Source organism: Antedon mediterranea, chromosome 4 (assembly GCF_964355755.1).
Source record: "Antedon mediterranea chromosome 4, ecAntMedi1.1, whole genome shotgun sequence".
Lineage (NCBI taxonomy): Eukaryota > Metazoa > Echinodermata > Crinoidea > Comatulida > Antedonidae > Antedon > Antedon mediterranea.
In genome coordinates, this window is record NC_092673.1 from 32,084,462 (window position 1) to 32,090,695 (window position 6,234).

Below are 6,234 nucleotides of genomic sequence, written 5' to 3' on the forward strand. Positions count from 1 at the left end.
GAGGTGTATTTTATATTATCATACGTTCTACTATAATGTAATGTATAAAAAAGTACCTCTATCAGTAGTAGATTCTTTGCACATTCATTAAGACGAAGTGCAAATATTTCTATTTTGCCAGGTTCATTTGCTAATTTTCCATTACTCTCTAAGTGGAATACTACCTCCCAAATATCTTTTGAGCCAAATGCTGACAACAGTTTGTAGTAAGCAATAACGCGCAATAAACTTCCTCCGTCAACTTTTTTAAAGATTCAAACAATTGTTTCCGAAATGGTGATAATCCTTGTATATCAATATTCTGAACTTCATTATGCTTAATATACTCCAGTACAAAATCTTCAGCAGCCTTAACTTCTGTGAGCCTTGTAATCTCCAACAACAGGTTGACATTAGTAGGTTTAATATAACCTTTTAGCTCAAGCTTATTGAATAACTCATGCGCTATTACTAGTGTATCCTTGTAATAAAAGTCCCATGAATCTAAGGAATCGCATAAGCAGAATTTTAACCAAAAATAATGTTCACCATCATAGTGTTTGTTAAGATTAGCTTTCAACTCATCAAATTTCTCATTCAAGTCTGCCATGATTTCATTGCATTTTGATTTCTCTGGGGAAAAAATGATGTTTTCACTTTAAATTCTAGTTGTGATATAGTTAATATTAAGTGGTTTAGAGGATGCAATGTTTATTAGGGTTTGCTTTGTGAAATCTCTAATTTTCACAAGAAAATTCAACCAAAACCTTTAAAGCAATGTCAATTATTTTTTCCATAAATTTCTAGTCATGAAATAATCAATATTAAGTGGTTTGGAGGAGGTTTGCGCAAAGTTTGTGCAGTTTTGCAATACCCTGAATAATTAGTACGATCATCTTAATCAGGACAATACGCAAAGCTACTATACAGTACAAGACAGTACCCTACTGTATGTGAATTACTGTAGTTTGAAAAGATTCATGCTAGGGTTCAATTAGGAAAAACAAATATCTGAGGAAATGAGATGAAGTAGCTAGCGCAGCTCAACATTCCTCAACAACTTTTATTTACATTGGTCATACGTTACATTCTTTCGAACTCCCTTAACATACTGTACTACCATGGAGGAAGGGCATACATAGGGCCTAAACATTTTTAAAATTTTGGATTTTTATTTTTTAAAAAGAATGTGTTTTGCGCCTCTTGTATCCTATATATTTATATTATAAGTGAGAGAGTTTGTACGTCTGTCTGTGTGTTTGTTTGTTCGTTATACACATTTTTGTTACTGCAGGTAATCTTACATATGGGGTATCAAAATGACCACAATTGTACCGGGAATGTTCTAAGCTATATTTCAACATCATACGCCACCTAAGATCCAAGTTAGGGACCAAAATGTGGTCAAAACTCCCACTTTCGATGTCTGTAGCCCCCTCGTTTTTAATAAAAATCTATTTATCAAAAAAACATTTTAAATATGTCCAGTGGTTCGATCGTGTATGGGCATTTGCTTAGGTAATGGAAATAAAACTACTTGATCTGATGCCATGAATGGTGTACAGTCACTATAAAAATACAGCAAAAATTCCATTCTATTTGGGGTTAATGTTATCTGGCATTCAAATATGTCTCATTCCCACAACAACCAATGGCACGGCATGTCTACACAGTAGAACCAATGGTGACTCCATAAGTGGCTTTTGTTTTGGGTGGACTACAGTATGACCTAGCATTTGAGGTGTCCAATTGTGTGGCCTCTGTAGTCATGATTGATTTGGTAATGTTTAGTAAACTGATTTAGTAAATTAATTCAAATATGAAGTAAAGTAACTAATCGTAACATTTGGCGCAATATTAATTTCTATTGATTTAGACTGCAATAATAATAACATTTATTCAACATCAACAGACACTTTACATTGTTTATGGTCAAGACACACAGAAGTGGCTTGTCTTTGTAGTCCCTAAGCATAAAACATAGACGGACGCATTACAATTACAATAAATGACAATTTTGATAGAAAGGCGAGAAAAAAATTTAAAATCCTAAAAAAAAAATAATCATGGGGGAGTTAAACATTTTAGAAGTAATGCAAATAGTTACAACTCCATGATGCAGTGTACCCCTCCAATTTGGACTACCGTCGGATTTCAGAGATCTCGCTCCTGACGGCTGACTTTGGCAGCCAGCCGCAACCGTCAGTGAGTCCTGGACATCCCCAGCGTCCATCTAGGCTGTAATGTGTGTGTACACCGATTGGATGAGGAGTGGACTGGTCCACAATTGGAGGGGTCATGCGTCTTTAGCGTTAAATCTAAATTAATAATTATATAATAATAGTAGCCATCATATACAATTCCTGCATTTTGCTAGTACCAGAAAAAGTAATAAAAGAGGTGGATAAATTAATTTTTAAATTCATTTGGGAAACTAAGAAAGAGAAAATAAAAAGAAAAACCATGTGTGCCAATTACAGTCAAGGTGGTCTAAAAATGGTAGAATTCAGATCTCAGGTAATATCTTTCCAAGTTAAATGGTACAGGAGACTGTATGAAAACGATGATGCCAAATGGAAATATTTACCTACATTTTATATAGAAAAGATAGGCCCAAAATCATTAACCTCAAATTTATCAAAAGTTCCGTGTAATATATCCGTACCACCATTTTACCTCTCAGTTTTTAAGTCTATAGCAGTAGCTAATGCTTGTAATAATAGATTAAATAAGGAACCAATAAGCTATGATGACATTATTAATCAATCATTATGGGGTAATGAGTTCATATGTATTAAAAAGAAGCCGTTATATAACTGTAACTGGATTAGTTCAGGGTTTTTAAAAATATATGATGTAATAAATAATAATGTGTTTAAGCCTGCGATAGAGATAAAAAGAAGGTTAAGATGTACACAAAATTGGATCAGTGAATATTCATGTATATTGAAAGCCATTCCAAAAGAATGGAAATGTATTTTAAAATCAACACATGACATTAATGTAAATGATATACCTATTACAAACAATAAGGTCTTAAATATGACGTCTAGACAATTATATAGATTCATAATAGATGCTCAATATATTACACCTACGGCACAGGTTAAGTGGGAATCCATATTTGGTAATATGCCATGGACAAAAATATGGGTTAAAAAAGTTTCTGGTCTTAAAGAAAAAAAACTGGCACATTTTAATTTTAAATTGTTGCACAGAATATTGCCAACAAATGAAAGATTACATAGGTGGAGACTTGTAAATTCCCCATGTTGTGACACTTGCAATGTTATTGAGAATGATAAACATATGTTAGTAGAGTGCATAACAGTAAAATGTTTATGGAGAGAGATAAACGAAATAATTAGAGCAGTAAGCATACATATTCCTGTTTTTTCTTTCAAAAGACTTTTATTTGAAACTGACAATAATTACGTAAATAAATTATACACTTTAGGAGCATTTTGTATTTATAAAGTAAAGATATTAAGTTTATTGGAAAAAGAAAAAAAAATCAATCTCCTACAAATGTTTAAATCTGAAAAAAAGATAAGAAATATGTAAATCTGCAGGTATACTGTATATGCTCAACCAGATTAAGGAAGAAAATATGTAAATGAGATACCATGAATGATGAATCTATTATGTTTTTTTTTTTTTTTTTTTTTTTTTTTTTTCTTGCTACTATACTGTATGTTTTGTAAACATGTATACCTTGATGATTTGAAAACAAAAAGACAAAATGTGAAAAGCTTTTTATAGATTGATGATAAAAAAAAAATGATGAAGGATAAGAAGGTTTAGGTTTAAGTGGGGAAGTGTTTTCATCAAAGCTTTCATATTATAGGTATATACCGTATAATATGTAATTTGCACATTCTTACTGCATGTGGAATTTTGAAATGATAAAAGAATATTGCCAACAAATGAAAGATTACATAGGTGGAGACTTGTAAATTCCCCATGTTGTGACACTTGCAATGTTATTGAGAATGATAAACATATGTTAGTAGAGTGCATAACAGTAAAATGTTTATGGAGAGAGATAAACGAAATAATTAGAGCAGTAAGCATACATATTCCTGTTTTTTCTTTCAAAAGACTTTTATTTGAAACTGACAATAATTACGTAAATAAATTATACACTTTAGGAGCATTTTGTATTTATAAAGTAAAGATATTAAGTTTATTGGAAAAAGAAAAAAAAATCAATCTCCTACAAATGTTTAAATCTGAAAAAAAGATAAGAAATATGTAAATCTGCAGGTATACTGTATATGCTCAACCAGATTAAGGAAGAAAATATGTAAATGAGATACCATGAATGATGAATCTATTATGTTTTTTTTTTTTTTTTTTTTTTTTTTTTTTTCTTGCTACTATACTGTATGTTTTGTAAACATGTATACCTTGATGATTTGAAAACAAAAAGACAAAATGTGAAAAGCTTTTTATAGATTGATGATAAAAAAAAAATGATGAAGGATAAGAAGGTTTAGGTTTAAGTGGGGAAGTGTTTTCATCAAAGCTTTCATATTATAGGTATATACCGTATAATATGTAATTTGCACATTCTTACTGCATGTGGAATTTTGAAATGATAAAATGGTTAAAAAGAAAAAAAAGAATGTCTAATTTTTTTAATGGATCATTAAACACAAATGTTGTTAAATGATAATGTATGTATAAAAAAATAATAGAATAAATAATAAGTAAAAAAAAAATAATTGAATGAACCCACATAGGAAAAAAAAAAGTTAAATGAAACTTTGATGGGTTATACTGTAGATGCAAAAAAGGATAATCTGTTGGAAATAAATTTTGTAAACATTTAAAGATCAAAAAAATCAATGTTAAAGGATGAGGAAAATATAATGTTAACAGTAAAAAGTTAGTAAGTAATTAGTATAACAGAGAATATGCATTGTTTAAATGAAAATATGTTTGCATAGATAAATCCAAAGAAAAATAAAATGGGACAAACCCATGGGATGGATTTATTAAACATAAACGTATTATAATTATATGAAATAATATGCATGTAGATGAAAAAAAAAAACAAAAACAACTATGTAAGAAAAAATAAGCTTTGTTAATGAAAATGTGTTATAGATAATATGTATAAAAAGAGGAAACTATGTAATCAATGTGGTTAAATGATAATGTATGTATAAACAAAATAATATATGGAAATAGTTTTTTTTTTAAAGAAAATAAGTAAAAAAAAAAAAAAGTGGAGTGAATCCACATAAGAGAAGAAAGTAAAAAAGTTAAATGAAAATTTAAGAAGTTATAGATGCAAAAAAGGATCTGCTGGTTTTGTAAACATTAAAGAACAAAAATATTAACATTAATGTTAAAGGATGAGAACAATATTATGTTAACAGTAAACATGTAGTAAGTAATGAGTATAACAGAGAATATGCATTGTTAAATGAAAATGTGGTAGATGAAAAAATCAAAAACAACTATGTAAGAAAAAAAAAAGCTTGTTAATGAAAATGTGTTACAGATAATATGTTTAATCAATGTGATAATATGTAAACAAATGAATAAATAAGTATATGTATACAGATGATTAAACAAACATTGTAAATATAATGATATGTATAGTGTATAGTGAAAAATATATGTAAAGAGAACAGTGGTTTGGAAATAAAAGTGGGATGAACCCACATAAGATAAAAAAAAATAATAGTAGCCATCTTGCTTAATATACTACCCCAATATTTTCATTTAGTTATACACTGTAATCAAAGCATGGTAGTATAGATCAAGTTATCAAGTCTACGTAAGTCTTCTTTAGTGATGCAAAAACAATTTTTTTTGTAAATAGTTATATACTTACACACTTGAAGATAATATGAATTATGTTTGTGTGATAAAAGCCACTATATTCCACAGCAATTCCATAGGTAATTATACTGTAAAAACTCTATGATTTATAACGTATACTCTTAATTATTTTTCCTTATTAACGTATTAAACAAACACTAAGTCCATGCAGAACAGTTGACTGAATTTCTCAGATCTTTTGTACAAAATACTTAAAGCATAACATGTCATCAGTATCTAGTTTGAATATAAATAGTTTATTGTTATAATAATAATTGTTATGCACCTTTTCATTCAATTTTGAACCATACAAAGTTCCATACAAATTCCAAAGTACAGTACTGTATAATTAGGTATACTGTAGAACAGCATAGAGATATCATAGTGAACTATTATATCTATGAGAACAGTAATGCAACA